Here is a 24856-nt window from a genome sequence, read left to right as displayed (position 1 = left end):
ATCAAATTTCTAATTGTTTTTATTTGTGTAAGGTGTATGATCATGAACTTGTATGAAATAATTAATATAATTACATTCTTTTTAAAAATATTTGTTGGTTTAATCCTATTCCTATTTATTTTAGTTTTTTTGCAATTTGCAGATATCGTCGCTTTGGTGGTTATCAGTTGTAATCCACCAAAAATGTAAAATGTTTTCAAAAACTATAACAGTTTTACATTTTTTGTGGTTTACAAACTGTTTACCACCATGCGGCAAAGCGCGTATAAACCATTAAGGAATTGAGTTGCGCCTTCACCATTATAGCAGAATTTTTTTTTAGTTTTGCTTTAAGACAGAGATGGCGCTGAAACTTAACGAGTTGGTAACAACGTTGCAGATATCGTTCTATGAAGGTTATGTTTTGTGGGTGCCACATTCCTTATGTCTTTCATCTCATGCACTTTTCTTCTAAGTCAGCCTCATTTTTTCTCTGTATGACTATCACAGAACACAAAGAGCAAAAAAACATAAATGGGGATTTGCGCCACGGGAAAGGTTCGGATCGCGTCCACTTTGACGCTAGTAACACTGTCCCATTTTATTTTCTGTTTTCTATTTTGACTGACAGATGGCAGCACCATATGCAAAAAAAGTGTGCTTACTTTTCGTTTCCTGGTAGTTGGCTGGGAATTACAGAAAACATTTAGAGTTCATATTTTTGTGCGAGCTAATGATATTTATCCGCATCCGCATAATAGATTTTCTTTTTATGTGAATAGTGATTAGTTTCTTATTACATACTGCTGTGATAATTTGTGTTGTGTTTTATTATTAAAAAAACAAACTAACAGGACATTATAGAATAGATTATAGTGCTGTAACCTGTGGTGAGTTTCCAGATTAGGGTTGCAATTTACAAAACTATTATTATTTGTTTAATAAAGACCTAGTTTTCAGGTAAGATTCTATATACTCTCTTTTATTTTAATATTAAGGTTTTAAAATTTTAGTTTCTCTATAAATAATCATGTTTTCTACTGCTCAATCACACCCAAAAAAAAATTGTGTAGCTGGGTGTCTGAAACAGGATGGTAAGAGGCATAGATTTCCAAAAAATGATCCAGAAATATACAATGTATGGATTTCCCTTATTAATCCACCTAATTATCATTGTTTATCCTTGGAATAAATCTATAATTGTTTTTATGTTTGCGATTGTCACTTTGAAGAGTACTGCAAAGTGCCAACCAGTAAGAGAGGACTCAAAAGATCAGCAATACCTACTCTTAACATTGAAGGTAAGTAAATGAATTAATTACTATTAAAAGAATATATATGTAAATCTTATTTAGTAAGATTTACATAATATATACTTATGTAAGTTATTTTATTATCTTATTTTTTTCCTTAAATTGTTGGCACAAATTGGTGGCAAACCTAAAATATAAACCCATATTTTTTTATTTTTTTTTCAATGAACAGGGTTTTCCATATTGAATTTATTGCAATTAAAATTTCCACGTTTTACTTATACAGGGTGTCCGCTAATTAATGGTACATGGAAAAACCACAGACTCCTGATGTAAAAATATTACGATTTAACTTTATTTACCTATATCCAAAAGTTGATATTAACTGAGATACAGGGTGTTAAACTTAAAACTTTTTTTTTGTTTTTCCCCAATAACTTTAACAAAAGTTAACTTTTTTTTACAAAAAATTGCAGTTAGGGGTTTTTTAGGTCGAGAAATTAATTTTTTTAACAAATTGAGTGTACAATGTAGGAGGCGCTGTCTGCGACATCTTTTTCTCTTTCATAAGGTCATAACTTTTTTGTGCTTAACTGTATTTAAGTTTTTATTGAAAATAATACTTTTTTCATATTTTTTACGTAAAAAAGGTATACTACTTTCGGGTCGCTCAGAGTCGCCGTTTTCGAGATATCTCCCTTCAAATTGTTTAGTACAGCAGCTCAAGCAAGCAATAATGTCTTGTTACTCTTTACCAATCATTTTTTACATCATAAATAATGTTTTAGTATAAGTCATTGAGAATAATGCAGACAAAAATTGGATTATCATTTAATTAACTTTATTTAAAATAACTATGACACTAGAAAATCTATTGAAAGAAAATAACATTAACGAAAACAAACTTAACTATGCGACTGATAACTTTTCCATTTTGAAACTGTGACGAGATTTAGTAAAAAAATAGATCTGCTTTTGACAAAAACTGTTCAAAATGTCTACCATTCACTTCAATACATTTAACAGTTCTTCTGCTGAAAGATCTCCTAATTTTAACAAATAATTGTTCGTTTCGTAGCTTTTGTGCAGCATATAAAATTCTCTGCCATAATTCTTCTCTGGAATTCACTATTTCTTTGTAAACAAGCGACTTCATATAGCCCCATACACAAAAATCCAGCGGGTTAAAATCCGGACTTTGCGCCGGCCATGGCCTCTGGCTCGCACGACCTATCCAGCGATTAGGAAAACGGTTGTTCAGGTACTCTCTGACAGATCTAGAGAAGTGTGCTGGCGCTCCGTCTTGCATGAAATACATATGTTGCCTTATGTCCAGCGGAATATCATCGAGAAAATCTGGTAAATGTGTTTCTAGGAACTCAAGGTAGAGTTCCCTGTTTAAATTGGGCGGTAGTTCGAAAGGGCCCAATAAATGATTATCGATTATACCACACCATACATTAATTTTGAATTCAGGTTGGAAATGACGTTCGTGTACTGAATGTGGATTTTGTAATGCCCATGTGTGTTTATTTCTAAAATTGAAAATGCCTCTACGAGTAAACGTTGCTTCATCGGCAAATAGTATCTTATTCAGAAACATAGGGTCGGCATTTATTTGGGCACGGCAAAAACGGGCAAATTCTATCCTGGACGCAAAATCATTTTCTAATAAATTTTGCACAGGAGTGAAATGATACGGATAAAGAGCTTCTTCGTGAAATATTTTACAAATGGATGACTTGCCTACTCCAGTTGCCGCAGCAGCATGTCTTGCGGATTTCCAGATTTTCAGCCACGCGGACCAGAATTTCTTCTTCTTGTTCTGGAGTTATAACCTTCGGGCGCCCTGCGGAATTCCGTTTAGGACGAAATGTACCTGTTTCTCCTAATCGATCGTAAAGATTTTTGAAGATCTTGAAATCAGGTTGTCTTCGATTTGGATAGAGTTCTGAATATCGTCTATAGGCTTCGCGTCCATTAAAATTTGCCTACGCATAGACACAACATATCCCTCATTTCGGCATTTGAAAAAAGATTGTGCCTCGGCATTGTTTCTCAACTTACAAAAAAATTAAAAATTCAACAAAACAGTAAACTGGATGCAAAATCACACAAAAAAAACTAATTAAATATTTTCTGACAACTTTAAACTAATCAACAAACAACAACAACATGGCGGTTTCCTAACAACTGCGTCTCTAAAGTTCATTTGCTTTCTCATACCTTACTTTAAAAAAGCGAATTATTTCCCGATTATATTAATTATTCAGCCGGGGTCGAGTGCATGGTGCACTAAATAATTTAAATACAAATATCTCCAAAACGGTAACTCTGAGCGACTTCAACTTAGTATACCTTTTTTACGTAAAAAATATGAAAAAAGTATTATTTTCAATAAAAACTTAAATACAGTTAAGCACAAAAAAGTTATGACCTTATGAAAGAGAAAAAGATGTCGCAGACAGCGCCCCCTACATTGTATACTCAATTTGTTAAAAAAATGAATTTCTCGACCTAAAAAACCCCTAACTACAAATTTTTGTGAAAAAAAGTTAACTTTTGTTAAAGTTATTGGGAAAAAACAAAAAAAAAGTTTTAAGTTTAAATGTATCTCAGTTAATATCAACTTTTGGATATAGGTAAATATAGTTAAATCGTAATATTTTTACATCAGAAGTCTGTGGTTTTTCCATGTACCATTAATTAGCGGACACCCTGTATATATCTACATATAAAATAATATTACTATTTTATTTTTTAAATAAAAAAATATGTTTTACTAGCAAAAGATCTTTCAAGTTCAGTCCTCTTACCACTGGGGGCTTTGGGTATAAAACATCCACCATGAAAACTGTATTTTTTTTCTTTTTTATACTAATAAAACACAATGCTGAGTTATTAAAAATAAATTTTTGATTATTGGGCATTAAAGTATTTTATAAAAAAGTGAAAATTGCTTGTATCTTATACTCAATATTACCTTTTGGCTGAGGGGAACAAAATAATTTGATATTTTAAACCCCGCATCTTCAACTGGGGGCTTACATAATATATACTTACCTCAAATTGTTGTTTCCGAGAGCAGCTTTTCAAATATTAAAGATAATGGATCTGTCTTTAGTTGATTTTAAAAAATATGAAAAGCTAGAGATTTTAAACTTGAAAACAAATGATAAAGCATCAAGTAAGTACTTTATAAAAAATTAGTCATATCTTTTAGAGTGATATGACTTATTCCTGAGTTTGAGATGTGGATTAAAACATCCAAAACAATAAAATTTTGGTTTAGGTATCAACTTTATATCGGGATTCATTAAATTATGTTAGGAGAGGTTCAAAATATCATATTAATTTTTGAACTGTTATCATATTAAGTTTCAAAAATTCTTTTTAAATATTTAAGACAAACTCTTAGTTACTACACTCTTAGTTTTGGAATACTTGATTGTCGATCTCATAATTTAGGTGATCATGTTTGTGAGCTGATTATTAAATGTGCTTTATTCTGGTGGTGTCGAAATATAAATAAAATTTTAAAAGGGGATTCTAAATTTAGCAACTGTTTATCTCTAAACTCAAACAAATTCAATATCGACCCTATTAAAGTTCTAGCTCATCAAAAATACTTATCTCGACAAAAGCAAAGAAGTCAAAACCATATTAACAAATTTTGAACATACATAGGATTAAGTAGAGTACCTACGGCTTATATTATAGTGTTTTATTTAATTTTCATTGCATTTATATACTGTACATTTATATTTGTGTATTTATAACTCAATAAAGACGGTTTATTATTATTATTATAAATAAATAAAAAGATCTATTTTCATATATTTATGTTCTGCATTTATGCGTACTCAACTTTCTTATTTTAAATTGACCAAACTGTATATTATTGTTATAGTAGTTTTTAATTCTATATAATTATTAGCCTAGATAAAATGGTGCATATTATTATATCTATCTTCACCAATAATAAATTATTATTCGTGAAATCACAGAAACGTACATGTATCAGAGACAACTGTTTTTTTCTGCATGTATGTTATTTGGTAGTATATTATGTATTTGGCATAGACATAATGCAAAATAGACAATACTTACAAAAGGTCGCCAAGAAATGATAAGTCGAAAATTCACCTCCATATTTTTAAATTTAAAATATAATACCGTGTAAATGCATATTATTATGTAGTACTTATTGATTTTAAGATTTTTACTTATTTTAATAAATATTTTATTAGTTCTATATTTGAATTTTATTTATGTTCTTGATAATGTCTTTTTCAGGTCATTGATTGAAATAATAATAGGCAACAAAAATTAATTTTTCTATAATATTTCAATTGATGTTCGGAGGTAAACTGGAATTCTAAAAGAAATGTAATAATATTTCTTCAGGTTACCTGAATATTGATTGAAATATTATAGGAAAATTAATTAATATTGTCTATTATTATTTCAACAGATTTTTTATGTTCATTTCTCCATATTTGGTGAAGGGGCCGGTATACATTTTTACAGGTATCTTTGCTAGTTCGGATCGCATCCACCGTTTTCGTGGCGTTTTGTTCCGCAGAACTTTATTCAGAGGTTTGTCTTCTATCCTTGGTCTGTTTTCTGTGATGACTATTTTGTTTATCGCTATACACATTCCCACTGATGGAGGTAAAATTATTTTGTTGGACTATAGTAACGCATTCAATAGCTTAAACCGTACACTTCTTTTAGAATTCATCACTTTATTGGGTTGGCTGATCAAGCGATTAAATTCATATCAATAAGTCTATATATTGTAGATATATAGACTTATTGATATATATTGATATCCGCTTTGGTGTAGAGTATCCAATTCTTCAATGTAGGTTGGGTTGCATACCCATAACTATCACGATGTGAATATCATTATTTTAGGGTATTATTATTATGTTGGTGACATGTTGTTCTAGAAAAAAAAATATTAGAGAACTTAAACATGTGAGAACATGCACATGTATGAAGCTTGTATGGTGAAAATCGGAACCCTATGTCGGCCATCTTGCTTGGCAAAATTGACAGGGAGCTGACAGACACTTGTGGACATTGACAGAACATCATCTGTCATTGTCATACCGTTTGAGTTTGTTTTTCATTTCAATGAATGCAAGCGTGGGTCGAGTTTTCTATTTGTTTTAAGGATGTTATTTTAAATTCATCACTTTTTTATTAAAAAGTTCTCTTTCAATATTGGGAGTAATGTTTTAATTGATTTGCAGCAAACAATTCCAGGTTTCTGGCGAGAAAATCTGATTTTATTTATAACTATTATGTTTTTTGTATTGTCAATCTATTAAATCTAATTTAGTCTTTAATAAAATCAAATTCAGTTGATTTCAATGAAGAATTTTCACTTTTCAAGTATTTCATTTTTAACTTGATTAATTAAGTTTATATTAATATTATAGTTCCAAGATATGTTGTTAGAATTATAAGAGACCAACAAATATATACTATGTAAGTAATATACGTTATACTAAAAAGTGGTTTACATTTTCAAAGAGTTTATTTTGTTTTGTATATGGATATATTGTTTCTTTCAATGATACTCTGCTATAGAATTTTTAATTAATTTTAAAATCTGTTTTAAAAATTTTTCTTAGGGAAACAGATACAAGTACATATTAAATAAAGATAATTCATCCTCTATTGAATCTATGTGTTAATAAAATGAGGATATTATTAACCTAATGGGATTGCCTCTAGAATTTAGATGTATGATGAGAAAATAGCACAAAAATTTTGACAACCTTTTCTAATCTGTTTAAAATTAGGGTAGTTCAGTGCTAACAAAATACTTTTAAACATTTGTAGATTAATTCTAATTTATATAATGTCTCTTATAATTAATTACTGTATATGTATTATGTATATCATTTTAAGTAATTTTTTTTCGGGGAAATTAAATAATAAATGTATTAAAGAAAAACATTGTTTTATTTTCATTTGTTCAATTGGTGATATGTCGTACACTATTGTTCGTACACTGTCGTAGATTATTGCAGTATGCAGTATGAAGGTTATGTTTTGTGATCGTAAGGTCGCTTTTGTACCTATATCGTAGAGTGCCGAGCGGTCATATATGCCCGCTGAAATGACCGGAGCCTTCGTTGCCAGCGGGCATGAGTTAGCATGTATTTTATGATGAACTGTGGCCGCTCTGGTCTCGGATTCTAGAGTAATGTATGGAGTTTTTGCATACAGTTTGCAATTTGGGTTTTTGAATGGCGGTCATGTCTGCTATATTTAATACGATTGAATGACCGCTGTGGCACAGAAGGTAAGTATATTTCGGAAATAATACAATAAGGTTGAAAAAGTGACTCATATTCATCACTTGATGGTAAAAACGCTGGATCGACGATTGAGTTGTCTTCGTCTTCACTACTGAATATCGCTTTCAAAAAATATTTAGAAATAGTTATATGTCTTGGAACAAGTAAGTAAATGATAATGTTTGCAGCTTAGAAATAAATCTACCTAGTTTGGCATTCAAGGCTAAACTCAAAATTCGTTTGCTGCGACTAGACATAGCTGCACTCTTTGTACGTACTTGCCGAAAATCAAGAAAGAACTAAATGTTTCTATTCCATTCGTACGTAACACGTGGCCCGCCGCCGTTAACTATATTCATACATGATCAACAGTTGGCCAGTTGTACTTTCACCTCCATTTATCACTTTACCACGCTACAAAACATACTGGGTTACAGTCGAACAAGAAACGTTCGCATGGTTCTTGGAAATATTTACTTTTTGTCGCGATGGCCGATGCGATGCCCGCTTGGCCACAGCGGCAGACTTGTTCCTACAGTGCCAGGCGGCGATATATGACCGCTATTTTTTTTTATTTATTCTTCTTGAAGAAAAATAATTATTCAAACGTTTTGATATCGTTTCCTTAATTTATATGTAATGGTTGTCCGGAAATGAGTTTTGGCACCTAGGGAAACTTTTGGTGGTAATCCTCGGCAGTCAACCTGTTAAGAAGTGAAACCCATCAGCATTATGATAAATGTTATTAAGAAGGTTGGATCTACTATTTTTTTTTGCTAAAAGTGCAGTTTGACTTTTGTTACCTTTACAAAATTTTTATGAGAAGTTTTAAAATATGATAATTCATATTTAAAACGAAAAGCGACATTGACCTGCCTGGTCAATGGGAATTACATCCATATTTAAGACTGCTACATACGAACTTAATAAATATACCTGGACTGCCAATTCAATGAAAAGTAAATGACCACTACTAGGTGGCCGCCATTTTGCGTGACTGTGTCCTTTCGATGTTGGTCACTCTGACAAATTTCAGTTGAGCCAATTAGAAAAGAAACTTAAGAAGCCAATAGAGAAACAAAACAAGTCAAGTTTTTGAGAGGTTATGTTAACAAAAATACAAAATAGAAAGTTACGTTTAGTTAAGAATTTAAGATAGTTGCGTTAGATCTGTGATTTTTCTTGTACTTCTTTAAAAATTTCGTTAAAATTTATGAAAGAAAGTAATCCTCACCTAAAATGAGACAAAGTTTCAATTAACTTGGGATAGATGCATGCACTTTAAAATATTTGTTTTAATATTCTGATAATCTTGAATCTTATAAATCTAAACTTAAACTGGAATCTTATAAATCCTAATACCATGAAAGTGATGATCTTCATTTAAATTTTTGCTTGTATTCACTTAACAAATTCAGTTAAAAACATTTTTATTTTCTTCCTATATTTACTATTGCGACTTTTACTTTCCTTCTATGTACAGTATTTCCACATTAATAAATACAACCATCTATAAAAATCAAAATATAGATGATTTTATGAGGGTTCATAGTTAGCAAGGGTTTATATAGTAAAGAAAACAACTCTATATATGATTCTATCATAAACAACATAGACAGACAATTCACTATAAGCGGCCCTCACACGGTCAGTAATACTGACAGTACTTGATATTGTCAGTATTTCATCAATATTTTGAAATTCACCTCACACTATCAATATTTCTATCAGTAACCTATACAATATTTAGTTTTGTTGTGATCGTTCTTTCTCGTATTCCTCTTCTTCAAAAAAATGGGCAATAAACAAAAAGCTTGTGTTGCCATTATATTGTACTGTACAAGTTTTAAACGCAAGAAGCAAAAGAGACGTTGGATGAAACAATGGATAGGTCAGCGTCAAAAATACACTCATTTAAATTTGTTAAATTTTATAAATAACACGGATCCAGATGATTATCGAAACTATTTCCGAATGAGTAGTGATGTCTACAATGAACTCCTCAATCTCCTAAGGCCTTCTATTACCAAACAGGACACAAACATGAGGCAAGCAGTATCAGCAAACGAAAGGCTAGCGTTGACGCTACGATTTTGAGCTACTGGGAGATCGTTTGAGGATCTAAAATTTTCCACTTCATCATTTCTCCTACAACCATAAGTGAAATTGTGATGGAGGTTTGCAACGCCATAATTGAATTATTGGCAGACTACATCAAAGTAAATGAACATTATTTTTACATAAAACAAATATGTTTTTTTTATTATTTTATTTTACATTAGAAGCTATTACAATTTATTTAAATGAACTTAAATATGTCTGTATAGTAGGAAGGTCTGTTGGTGATTGTGGTGTGTGTTCTGTTTGAAGGGCTTGTTGATGATTTTGGGATACATTTTGATGCTCTAAATATTGTCGATTTTGACTAACGTTGTGTGCTTCATCCAATGGCATTGGTGGAGAGAACATGAGCGTTGAAGTGTAACTATAATTGCAACTTGCGGATGATAAACTTTAAACTGATGGTGCTCTTGAATATACATCAACAAAATTTGCTTCGTCACAATTTATTTTGACGGAGCTTTTGGTTAAGGTGCCCTGTTCCGCCTCGAAAAGAATATCATTTATGTATTTCTCCGCCAACCTTCGCGTTGTTGTGGGTCAATAAGACTTTTCAACTTTGCTTCCCAAATTTTTCCAATGGGATATTCATCGTCTTTAGTTAGATATTCACGCGCCATGGATAATAGCTGCTGACGATCTTATGGTTATCCTGGTTTCCAGTAGCTTTTCGTTTTGTTGCTTTCTCAGTTCTATCAGTGCCTTCTTTTTGTTGCATGTCTTCAGAACGCTGAAACAATAGGAAACAGATCAATGAATTAAAGGCTTTGTTTTTTTAGAGACCATTAACTGGAGACGAATGGGAGAAAATAGCAAAGGACTTTGGGGCAAAGTGGCAATTTTGGAACTGCCTTGGGGCAATAGACGGAAAACACGTTCACATTATTAAATCAGCGAATTTCGGATCAAGGTACTCTAATTACAAGGGAACCCACAGCATCGTTTTGATGGCGATTGTAGATGCTAATTATAATTTTATAATGGTTGATGTTGGCACTAACGGACGGGTATCGGATGGGGGAGTTCTTAACGATACCGATTTTTGGAAAATATTCCAAAACAATCATTTGAATATTCCTGATGCCTCAAAACTGCCAAATACCGACGAAAAATTTCCTTACGTTTTTATAGGGGATGATGCCTTTGCGCTAAGCGAACATTTATTGAAGCCATTTAGCCAAGAGGATTTATCAGTGACAAACCGGATTTTTAATTACCGATTGTCACGGTCTCGCCGAGTAGTTAAAAACGCATTTGGCATACTTGTTACTCGATTTGGTGTATTTCAAAAAGCTATAAATTTAGCACCTGAAAAGGCCACCATTGTTGTTTTAGCCCGCTGTTATCTACACAATTTTTTAATGAAAACAGCAAATACAAATAATTATTATAATAACATATTAAATATAGAAAACAAGGAAACAGGGGACGTCGTTATTGGCACAGACAGATCCGAACATACATTGAATGGGCTTCGTTTATAACATCATTTATATTAATTAATTAAAAACATTATTATAACAACATTTGTAACATCAGTGTCAACTAATTTTTAATATCATACTCTCCATAAAGAACATTTTAATTACAGGGTTAGTTTTTATATATTACCACTCCCTTAACATTTTTGGGTACCCTCTGTACAAAAAAGTAGGTAGTAAACGTAAAATTTTTATGGCATATTTTTGAGAAATATAGTTCTTATGGCTATAAATAATTTATTTATAAATTGTAATTTTTGTATCATATCCTCAAAATGTAGAAAAAGCAAAATACATACCATGGACAGTGTTGTGCTAAAGCAGCACAAAAACAAATTGTATAAGGATCCCTTTCAAGACAATAAATTATAAACTTACTTTACGATTGACTTTAATTCTACCCCTACCCTTGTTAATTTGTTGATAACAGTGAAATTAACATTGTTAGTATCGAGCATTTAATTCTCAAAATAGGTCTTAATATATTATACTTAAATCTCTAAAATATTGTCTTAAATAATTGACCCATTAAATCTTTTTTTGATAGCGTATTGGGCTGTAAAATCTCTTTCACATTCTCTAAAAATCAATGAAAAAGTGCATTATTTACAATTTATTTTTTGAAGGGCTTTAATGCATTAACTTAACAGCTTAAAAGCAAATTTGATGAATTTAATGTCAAAAAACTAACGAATTAAAAAATGTAAAAAATAAACTTAAATTACATACATTATCACTCTTAGCCTCTTCAAAAATTAAATTAATACACTTGCACTATTTCATAATTTTTTAGAATTTGTGATCGAGATTCACAGCCTTTACGCTGTTAAAAATTGATTTAATGGGTCAATAATTTTAAATTTCGCGCCATTCTAAAATTTTGAATAGCACGCATTTCATTTCTATGACAGATCGGTATTACAGTAGACTATTTTACCGACTGTGACAAATGTCAATTATTTTAGTTCGGTTAGACCGCATCCGTGATGCTGCAATCGAGTTTAGGGTAAAGATGGTGCCTACTTCTTACTATGGGATTGAACCCTCTTATACTTTTCTCTACTCTATGCTATGATTCGGTTTTGAGAAACAGTGACGTTTAAATAAGAATGGTAATACATTTTCCACGTATTAAATAAGGAAGAAGCTACATCGCGTGTTGCAGACGATATATCCAAGTGTCGTTTACAAATCGCCAAAAACTAGGCAATCCGCTATACACACACGTCAAACGTCAGCGTTGTCAACTTCATTAGCGTTATTTAATATATTTTTTGTTGGCAACAATGAAAATGTTCAGAGTGACGAACAACAAAAGGACACAACCACTATAAAAATGGCGGCCACCAGGCAGTGGTAATTTTTGGGTATCGTGGCCATATGCATTAGTACTATTAGTAGTCCAGGTATATTTATTAAGTTCGTGCTGCTACACCACAGGCCGACAAATCTCTTTGCCGTGATTGTCTGAGCAGCGGCCAGTGGTAGTTGAAACACCCAATAATAACCAGGAATTTCATTACACGGCAACACTATACCAAATATATCCATGTTTTGATCTCCGTTGATTTTTGTAAAATTATAAGTTTTTAAGTGCAATCAAAGTATGTTACATTTGCTGAGTGACTAATCTTCAATAGTTTTCTAGTATACGCTTATAAAACAGCGAATTTTCGCATTCGGAACCTCAACATTTATCTGGTAAGCATTTTACTGGCCTAACCTAACCTAATCCGATTTTCAGCGTGGAATGGTTCTTGGTATTTACCAATGCGTTTCTGCGATTTTAGTTTTAACCAAAATATGGCAAAACGTGACGTATTTCATCACGATTGACGATCAGCATTCAGCTGTTTGGCGTTTGGTATTTATATTACCCGGTGTTGAACCGATTCCAAGCGGTCTATCGGTAATTACCGTTCCTAAATGGTATTAACCAAACACGTCCAAGCGGTTATAGTTATAACCGTGTTGAGATACGTGACGTCACCAATTAGCCCTTTATACGTCATCAATTTGGAAGAGTAATTACCCACATCCGGAGCTGTTTTCTAAACGTCAAATGTCAAAGATATTGAAATAAGTGCGGAAAAAAAATAAAAACAAACAACAAATTATTTCCTTTTTAAAGATGACACAAAATTTATTATGGCTAATAAGTTTTCTTTTTTGATATTTATGTTTAAGAACTAATTACATATAACATTACTGGCGTCTGGGGTATTATTTACAAACAAACAAAATGATGACAGCGACAGCTGACAAATTGCGAAGTTACTTTAACCAAACACGTCCAAGCGGACACGATTGGTTATGTTATAAAGGGACTGTTCAAGGTCAACCAAGGGCTTAACCGCGGTTAAGACCGATAGATCGCTTGGAATCGGTTTTGGACTTTGGTTAAACTTTCGGTTATACACATACAGGGTTACTGGTAATTCGATACATTCCTTTGGAGATGTGATAGAGGAGGGGGTAAGAAGTAAATTGAACCCTAATATGTATTATGCAAAAGTTGATAGTTTTCGACATATTTAATTTTTTCTGTTTTTCTTCAAAATGTAGACCTTAGTGGTTTAAAAGGCAGTTTCCAGAAAATCCGCTGTATATTTTTTTAACTTTTTAGGCAAAATACATGCTCAACACAATAGTGTTACGTTTGTAATGGCAAAAGTCCCGCAAATAGTTGTAACCATAGGTAAATTCTCGATGCAAAGTGTAATTTTTTTTTCTTAAATAAAATACTACACTTTCTAGTGGATATTTTTTGAAAAAAAATTATGCTACATTCTTCAACATTTCCTTAAAACTTCCTTATTACCTAAGCTAGCTCACAGGATACAAATGCTTAAAAGTTAGGTGACATGGTTTTGTATTTTTATTATAAATTGTAAAGTAACGCATTTATCAGTATTTACCTTCACAAATCTTGTTCAAAATGAGAGCCTCTATGGCGAATACAGGCTCGGCAGCACCTTCTCATTTCAGTCTTTGTTGTTCTAGTTGTTATGGTATTCCTGATCTGCTGGGCAGCGTTGGTTATTCTTTGGATAAGATCTTCCCGGGTAATTATTGGGGTTGCATAAACCAGTGCTTTCATTTGACCCCATATGCTATAATCAAGCGGGGTTAAGTCAGGGCTTCGTGCTGGCCAAGCTATTGGACCTGACCTACCAATCCAACGATTCGGGAAACGTTCATCCAGGAACTGCCGAACTGACCGCCGAAAATGAGCTGGACAGCCGTCATTTTGAAATATCATTCGTCCTCTAACGGCGAGAGGAATATCGTCAAAAAGATCTTGTAGGTCATGTCGTAAAAAATTTTCATAAATATCCCCGTTTAAATGGTCTGGGAAAAAATGTGGTCTTATTACATCCCGGCCAATAAGTCCCATCCACACATTTACAGAAAACTTTCTTTGAAAACTGGTTTCTCTTGTTAAACGGGGATTTTCTTCGGCCCAAAAATGAAGGTTATGAAAATTTGTAATGCCCTCATGACTAAACTTTGACTCGTCCGTCCACAAAATGTCGGTTAAAAAAGTTCTATTGTCTGCATCAGAATTTATAATAAATCTGCAGAATTCTACCCTTCTTATCGGGTCCCCTTCTTCCAATCCTTGGACAGGCGTATAATGGTAAGGATGGCTTCCCATTTGCCGAATCATGGACCAAACATTCCATTGCGATGATCCTGTTTGCTGCGCTACGGCATTAGTGGATGTGGTTGGATCGTCTTCAAAATGTCTTAATATTTCCTCCTCATCTTCTGCTCGATATACGCGAGGAGTGCCAGCGTCACCTCTTCTTGGTTTTACGGATCCAGTTTCAGCGATAGCTCGGGAGGTCGAAGCGAAAACACGGACATTTGGAATGCGGCGGTTCGGAAAGCGACGTTGGTATTCTCGGCGAGACTCCGCGGCATTACCATTGCAAAACCCATAAACAAACATAATATCTGCATATTCAGCGTTAGTAAACGTGGCCATAGCGCAGAAACCAATAGAATACCTTCTTTGAAAACACGAGAAAAATAAACTCGAAACTCGTAATTTAACTACTTTCCACAACAATTATTGCTGTCAGACTATCTACACATCAAATTTTTAACAATAAAATTAAAAAAACAAATTGTTGCTATAGTACTTAAATACCATAGAAGTAAATACCACTTGGCATTTTTCAAGTGCGTTCTTACTATTAATAATAAAAATACAAAATTCTGTTAAAATTTTTGGTAGCATTTATAGCCTATGAGTTAGCTTAGATAATAAGAAAGTTTTACGTAAATTTTGAAGAATGTAGCATAATTTTTTTTCAAAAAATATCCACTAGAAACTGTAGTATTTTATTTAAGAAAAAAATATTACACTTTGCATCGAGAATTTACCTATGGTTACAACTATTTGCGGGACTTTTGTCATTACAAACGTAACACTATTGTGTTGAGCATGTATTTTGCTTAAAAAGTTAAAAAAATATACAGCGGATTTTCTGGAAACTGCCTTTTAAACCACTAAGGTCTACATTTTGAAGAAAAACAGAAAAAATTAAATATGTCGAAAACTATCAACTTTTGCATAATACATATTAGGGTTCAATTTACTTCTTACCCCCTCCCCTATCACATCTCCAAAGGAATGTATCGAATTACCAGTAACCCTGTATATTTGTGTTCTGTGGTTATACAGTCCAGAAAAAGGCTATGCATAGCCTTTTTCTGGATTGTAAAAACAAAAGATTGTTCCCACATAAGGGTTTCTAACATTTTGGAATTTTTTCGATGAATACGTTACATTCCTAACTTGCTTACTTTCTATGACTTTTCAATTATAATGGGTGGCTTTAATATTGACATGCCTAAGCCAAATTCTTTATTCAATGTTTTAGATATTCACGGATTCATTCAAGTATAAATGAGCCTACACATATAACTAACTCATCAGCTACATGTGTTGATCCAATTTTTATAAGCTGCAGAAATATTTGTCACAATAGTGGTACTATGATTTCAAATATAAGTAACTATAACTATATGTATGTGATTCTGTACTTTTATATTAAAATAGAAAAACCGAAGCAAACAATTATTAGTATCCGTTGTTTTAAGAATTTTAATTTAATTAATTTTCAAACTAATTTGCAAAATATTACTTGGGACCACTTATTTTACATTAAAGATATAAATGGATACATGCCCAACCTAAACAAATTAGAGTTAGTAAGAAGACAGCCCCATGGCTAACGGATAACTTAAAATTAATTTTTAATGGAAGGGATAGAGCACTTACGAAATATAAACCAAATAATACACCTAAAAATTGGTGTCTTTACAAAGATAGACGTAATTTTGCCCTTGCCTTCACCGGTTGGAAGCTGTCAAAACTGGTAAGAAACTTCGGATAGGCTTAGGTAACTTAAATATTAAAACCACAACAGAATCGGAACTACCAATTGTGCTAGGTCAGCCCAATACAATTAATGAGTATTTCATAAGCATTTTTAATAAGTCAAATATTTCTAAAGTCATTAATAATATTAAATCCAATGCAGCTATAAATGATAAAATTTCCGTTCATATGTTGCGTCTATGTTTGTCTCATCTTATTAATCATATTTCTCACATTGTAAACAGTTGCTCGGAAATTAGGTATTTTCCTAGACCACGGCGCAAATTTATAGTATGTCCAGTTTCCAAAATGTCTTATCCCAAAAATGTTCAAGTCTTACGACTCATAACTCTCTTGCCTCTTGTCTCTAAAATCTTGGAAAGAATAGTACATGGTCAACTGATGGATCACCTTTGTGAGACTAATATTCTGCTAGTCAACAATCCGGATTTAGAAAGGCTCATAGCACTACTAATGCTCTTCTAATTATTACAGATAATATCGTTAGAACCTTAGACAAAAAGACAAAAAGCTGTGATTTTGGTGGCACTGGATTATTCTAAGGCATTTGACATGATTGATCACGACTTGCTCCTTGCCAAGTTGTCTTATTTTGGTTGTGATGACTCCATCTTATTGATCGTTTTAGGTCTAATTTTCATGTATTCACAACATTTATTGTTATCGAAGATTCTATAAAGATCTATTTTTGGAACAGCAATTCTTCTCGGTTAATTTTATTTAATTGCTACTTAACTGAACATATATTTTACTTTGTAATTTTAATTTTAGTTTTTTAAACTGGATAGGTTAAGAGATAAAGAGTAGCTATTAACTAATCTTTGCCTATTCAGGCAAATACTGTAATTTGCAGGGTTTGTTAAATAAAGACGACTTATTATTATAATTCAGTATTTCGTATACGGATTTTTCGTAGTCTCTATTTACACTGCTCATACTTTAAACTTGTTTTCAAGTGTTAAAAGCGGTGAGCAATTTTTAGAAAAATCTACCTATAGGGTACACTTTGTGTAGTGAAATTGTTAGTTTTGGAGTATCTGCTACCAGTTTTAATTAAACACACATAATAGTACAAATAATAAACTAACGTCTAATCACAAAAAAGTATTTATTATATTTTTATCTATTTCGAATTACCTATTTAGCTATTGTGAACTCATGGGGACTTCTTGTACCTGCTATACGCTGCTATACTGCAATGTATGCAATAAATATTTTAACAATACATGCGCGGCCGTTAGCGTAAGTAAATATGATTATTCTTCTAAAACAATAGAAAACATGGACTTGTGAAGATTGTCTCTCTAGTGACAGAAATATGAATATATATGAACGACTTGTTCGAGTTAGAACTAGTACGCAAACAGGTTCTCTCAGAAATTAGAGGAACTTTAATTTGAGATTTCAATACTGAAGAAATACCTAAGTTACATCAATAAATTCATGAATAAAAATGCATCAGAAAATCAAAAATAATTTAGTGATCAGTGAAAAGAGAATGAAAAGAAAAAACCTGGAATACTAAACAAAAGAAACCTAGTTGGACAACTTACAGGAGAAAAATGCAAAATTCCAGAAGCCAAAAAAATTTGTGTAATACGTATGAAGAGTTACGGCGGCAACTTACAATTTTTTGCGTAAAGCTGGAAAACTGAGAAATGATGGTTACAAATTTATTTGTATAATCTATATACTAGAGCAAAAGCAGGTGAGGCAGCAAAAAATATTACTATCTACCATTTGCATGATGTTTTAGAAAATATTAAATAATAAAAAAAACAAAAACAAGTTTGAATATTTATTTCTTTTAAATTATTAGTGACATATAACCTTCACTGTAGCCCATAAAGATGTATGCTTTATGATATGCAAAATGTTGACAACGATTCCGCAACTGGATCATTTAGGAGAGGCAGAGGCAAAGGCACACTGTCTACAAAATAGTTCCTTAAACTATCAGGTTCTCCTATTTCACTAGGAACACTAGCTAGCTTCGAGTTAACATTAATACATTTGTGAAAAAATAGTCCATACTTGCAGTGGAGTCATAGCTTAAGGGAAAATGAAAATCCTTCAGTCTCCCTCCACTTATTTATTAAAAATTTAGTTAGCTTAAAATTCCCTACATCTTTCGGACACAGTGGTTTCCATCATCAGGGGGTAAAAGGTTTAAAATTGGTAACAGGCACACGCCGCGCCCCAGGGTTTGATTACATATCAAAAACCTTCTATTTATTACTATAGTTTTCAATTTTAATTTTTTATTTTTATTTGTTTACATTCTGTTGTTGACAAGCACTGTGATTAATATATTTAAAAATTTTTCAATAAACTAAGATCAATTTTGAACTGAACATTTAGAAATGCTCTTTTTTCATTACAAATTGATAATGTTACCAACTTTCTCAATTTCTTGTAATCATCCCAATAACATTGGTCTTATTTTTCCTGTATTTTGAAAGCCCCTTACCTCTTGATGATCAAGAATCTTATATTAGTACTGCGGTGCTCTGAAATTCTGGTAGGCTTTGATGCAGGGTAAACTTCTGTAAAAAATTTGCAGGATTTCTAAATGCACTAAATTATTGGAAAAGCAATCGACTCTAGGTCGACCAAGCAGCTAATTAGGTTTTCTGTTGGAGGTCGATATAAAGATCCTACGCAAATATTTTTCCATGAATTTTAAGACTTATCCATATTTCTTCCAATTTGCTTAAACTACTGCGGCCAATATTCATATCTACTTGAACTTATAAGAGTTCCTTACGTAGAAAGCCACCCCACCTCTCATAAGATAATCTCGAGACTCCTTACCAAGCCAAGTCCTACCGTAGTAGCGCCCTACCATGCGTATAAAATAGTGACCATGCAATAAATGTAAATTTGAACAAGGGTATTACATTTAAGCAAATACCACCTTTCTGTTAGTGCTTAGGTCCAAATAGTAGACCATGCCTTATTTTTTGCCAAATTATTTTTTACTTCTGTTAAAATCTTGTAGATTTTCGTCATTTAATCTTTAAATATAGATACCTCCGATCCTTTAAGATGATGGTTTGCTAAAAAATAAAACCAACTATAATTACCGAAGATTAGAGTTTAGCCTACTCGTACTTGAGTGTCGCGGCTCAAATCTAGACCAGGCTTACATTCAGGAGCAAAAAGTATTCAAGCTGGTGGTCCAACAAATGTACATTTAGAAAAAAGACCTGGAAAACGTAAATGACATCTTGTCGCAAATATTTTGGAGTTACAGGCTAATGCGAAATCACTAGGTTTACAAGATCAAAAAATCATTGTACTGACAAAGTTTTCATTTTGAAATTTTCATTATGTTTATTTAATAAATAAATACATAAATATTATTAGACGATAATATTGTTTTTATTTCTTATTCTTTAGTTGGTATTCGAAACGAATCGAATTACTGCGATACACCGTGGTAGGATTTATCTATAAAGTACGTCATCATAAATGGACATTGTATACTACTCTCCAGCGCAAAGCGTTGCATCGTGGTAACGTTTATTGAGCTTCTATGCGCGTTTTGCTTTGAGTCCCTACCACGATACAACTTGATTCGTTAGGTGAGTGCGTTGCACATTGCTAGGAAGCAACGTACATACCTACGTACGTACCTACCATTGTACAACGCACTCATTCCAAAAGTCGCGCTGTATCGTGGTATACATTGGCCACGAGAATCGCGCGTAAACGAAGGACAAATCCTAACACGATGCAACGCTCTACGCTAGGTCGTCATCATAGACATATAAATAAGGATATTATATATATATTATTATATATATATAATAATTATATGTCTTATTATATGTATAATATATTATATATATATATGTCTATGGTCGTCCATGTATGTATGTCCCTTATTTATATGTCTATGGTCGTCATATACATTGGCCGAGAAAATAGCGCGAACGTGAAAGACAAGTCCTACCGCGATACAACGCTTAACCAATGAGAAAAAATTATATTTTCATAATAATCATCTTCAATTTTCTTGTAAATTCATCTTCGTAATTTCATCTTTATTATTTTTAATTTCATCCTTATAGTATGATTGATTCTTTAGATTAATATGTAAAAGTATATTTGAATTATTAATGTAGTCTGTTTATTATTTTCAACTTCTAAGGTATAGATCAGTACTTGCATTACGATCACATACCAAATATGAGAAATTTTAAACTTCCAAACATTAAAAAGTGTCAACTACTAGTACTCTCTCTTGTTGAATCTATACTTACTTATATTATGGTTATGTGAGGGTTGGCAGGTCCATCTGTCTTAAATGCAGTAAAAATTACCCACAAATTTGTACTAAACATTTATATGTTTTAGGGCTAAAGATATCCAATTAAACAATTATTTATTTTACATTTATTTATTAAACAGTAATTTACGAACTGTTTCTGCAAAACATTCTCCAAATTTGTAGTGTGTTTTAACAATAATAATTCGTTGTTCAACCGTATATCGTTCCATGGCTACTAATCGCAAACTGTTTACATTACATTAAAGAAAAGGCACTTTTGTTCATTATCGATAAAATGAACCGATTTGAAGAAAAAAAAATTAAGGAATCAGTGTTTCATTTTAATTAAAAAGAAAAATGATAGGTTCTTTTTTCAGCGATGCGACAGTTATTCCAGCTACATAGAAGTGCCCCGTAATTTACGAACTGTTTCTGCAAAACATTCTCCAAATTTGTAGTGTGTTTTAACAATAATAATTCGTTGTTCAACCGTATATCGTTCCATGGCTACTAATCGCAAACTGTTTACATTATTCTTTTTAGTTTTTTTTTTGACATACTGCGATAAAAAAAGAATGCTGCGTAATTCAAAATGTGCGTTCCTATTGGGACACCCATTATATACAAAGTGTCCTGGAAAATTTGTCGGGTTCAGGTTGAAAATAAAAAAATAATATGGAACTTTCCTATAAAAAAATGTCCTATAGGCTCTCCTCACGAAGATACGGACTTTTTCTTGAACAACTTTTAAAGTACTTGGTATAATTTAATAACAATTTTACGTGAATAAGAATCTCTTAAAACGGAGTCCTTAAAACACATTTAACTTGTTTATTTTACAAGGGGCGGACCAGGTTGTACATTATAATGCTTAAGTTTTTAACACCTTGTACGATAAAGATTTTGAAATAATAAATATGGATAGCTTAAACTTTAAACTAAAGAAAAGGCACTTTTGTTCATTATCGATAAAATGAACCGATTTGAAGAAAAAAAAATTAAGGAATCAGTGTTTCATTTTAATTAAAAAGAAAAATGATAGGTTCTTTTTTCAGCGATGCGACAGTTATTCCAGCTACATAGAAGTTGCATTTTAATTTGTTTAATCTGCAAAAACTACATATTCTTAAAAATGCAGTATGTTTCGCAGAAAGGCACCCTAACAAAATTGTTTAAAAATGTAAACCAATGTTTTTCTTGAAGCGAAAAAATAACCTCAAAAAGGAATGTATTAAATAAAGAATCTAATTATTCGAAATAATTACGGCGGGACGTCATTTTGAAGTTTTGCAAAGTGAGCTAGGGACCAAAAAGTAGTATTTAGGTTGGTAAGAAAGAAAGAAAGAAAGAAAATGTGCTATATTACGTAAGAATAATCTTGTGTACAAGCATCCTACAAGCTAAAAAAACAAAACACAAATACAATTTCAAAAATTGACAAAACAATGAACAAAATTAAACACAAGAAGACAAAACTTTTTGAACATACTTGAATTAAAGATAACTAAATAAAACAATCAATTACTAAATAAAGGTAAACTTGTTGACAAAACTAGAGAAGAAAAAAGGAAAAAAAAAGAAAACTTTCCAACATGTCCAAGGTTAAAACCTATCATTAAAAAAGTCATCCAGGTTATAATATGTGTGTCACTTTCAAATTTTTATATAAACGCATTCAAAAAATAAAAGGGGGAGGGGGGACAATTAAGAGCCGCCCTGTATATTAGTGTAAAGGAATAGATAAGATCGACAATAGAAATATAGAGTAACCACTACACTAATATGAAAAACGCCATAAAGGTGTTTAAGATTTAAATAAAACCCCTACATGTTCGTTCAAGCACATTTCTTTTAATTTAATTTACCATAAATGTTTTAGATAAATAAAACATGAGTTCAACAGAAAAATATATGTAAGATATTGTTACTGATGTAACTGCTACCTTATCTTTTATCGCTCTATTGAATCGTTTTATGGTAAGACATGGAATACGGTATTAATTTAGATTGAAGAAGTGTTAAACTCAAAATTATTATCACCATTATCGGATCCAAAGGATCCGACACTACTGATTGACACCCTTTGTGCTAGAAAAATCCTTGACCGCTTTTGCTGAACGTTTTGCGGAACTTGGAGTCTATGTCCGAGTTGCAGTCTCGGCTGACTAATATTAATCAATAGAATACTGGGTTATTAATTTATAACTTTTGAAATTGTGAGATTCATTAAATAGTGGCATGTTGGATTATCAAATTTTTTAAATTTATATTCTAACGATAAAGGCCACGCCATGAATATCAGTTGTTCTTCGTCAATCATCGCGGTGAGGCAAGCAGGCACACCATATGTTATCTGTGGATACACGTGGAAGCTAACGAATCTTCCGGAACTATGGTCTAGCGATAGAACCTGGTGCGGTATTTGGAGGTGCGTTTTGGCCAGTCACACTTAGAACATATTCCACCACACGCAGTTGAAAAGTCGGTGCTTAAGGTGAAGGAAGTTAATAATAATTTGAAGCTGATATTGCACGTTTGGTTCGACTAGCATATCGAACTGGCATACTGGAACGTTTGATAGTGTTCCTGGATGGATTCCGTGATGGAGAAATGAGGTATGCCCTACTAGTAGCACATCCATCTATGTTAATAGAGATATTAACACGGATCGAAGCTGTCAAAATCTCGAACAAGGGTCAGGCTCGTGGCCGGCAAGTGATTTCAGGAGAGGACAACTTTGAGAAATCGGTTAGGCGGATCATTAGGGAGGTTAATGGAGAACGTAGTCTTCAGGACTGGAAGCTGAGGTGATAGAAATGTAGCAAAACAGGTCAAATAACAAGACAATGTCTAGAAGGCAATAATTGTAAAGGGGCGACCGTTGACTGGTATTTAAGCCGCAGTAAATACTGCCACGATATTCTCGCTGCCACACCATACAGAAAATGTTTTTTTACTCGTGTTACTCGTGTTTTTTTACTCGTGATGGCACTCTGCGCACTGGATACAACTGATACAGCTGTAGTATAGTGCGACAAAAGCATCATAAGACCCGACATAGTAAAATCTTAATCAAAGGTTCGGCGATCAAAATGTTATCTATGAACAGGGACGGGAAATCGAGCAAATGTCCATGGTGAATCAAACGATAAATTCACCATAGCAAAACCCAAATTTGAACATCCTGTGATAGTGGCCGAGATTGAGGATAAGCGATGGACATATTGGACACCCTGGGCTTTAAGTTAAGCTTTAAACAGGGAGTCCTGAAGATAGACGATGAGGAAGTTGTTTTACATTTAAAACGAAGCAAGATCGTTTTAAAAGGCTGTGTTGATAAGTCTAGGTATGATGATATAGGGTCATATGAATAAAAATGAGCATTTATTATTTACTCAGGAATTTGGAGTATTTGCTCCAAATTCCAGGGTATCCGGCAGAAGAGGAGGTGGACAATAATAATATTAGAAGAAGCGGACAACGGAGGCGATCTGAGTTAGCAGATGTCATTCTTGCTCTTACTTGAAGTAAGTAAAACGTGGAAAGAACCTTTTTATCATTTTCATAATTACATTAACATTATAACATTTAAGAAAAATATTTTTGTCACATGTTACACTTTTTTATTTCGTAAGTGATTCTCAAAAGTATTGAAACATCATAATTTGAAATATGCTTGTCTATTGTCAGATTGAATGATATTATTATGGCTTGATATAGATTATTCATCAACATCTCTGTTTAGCTATCTCTTGAGTTTTTCCTCTTTCATTTCTAAAACTCTTAGTTGTTTAAGCAAAACTAGTCTTTGTAGTACGTTATTCGAGAGTTGTTTAGTAAATTTTGTTTCATATTCTTCGAGACGACTAACTTTATTATCTTTCTTTTTTTTAGGTGCATGTTGTACTGTACTAATAGCATCATCATTTGCTGCACTCGTTTCAGAAGCAGAAGTTGATTGCCGATGGATTATGCTCCTAAAATGAAAAATTGTAAATAATCATACAGTTTCTATA

The sequence above is a fragment of the Anthonomus grandis genome, chromosome 2 (genome assembly GCF_022605725.1).
Source record: "Anthonomus grandis grandis chromosome 2, icAntGran1.3, whole genome shotgun sequence".
Lineage (NCBI taxonomy): Eukaryota > Metazoa > Arthropoda > Insecta > Coleoptera > Curculionidae > Anthonomus > Anthonomus grandis.
This window is presented reverse-complemented; position numbering follows the sequence as displayed.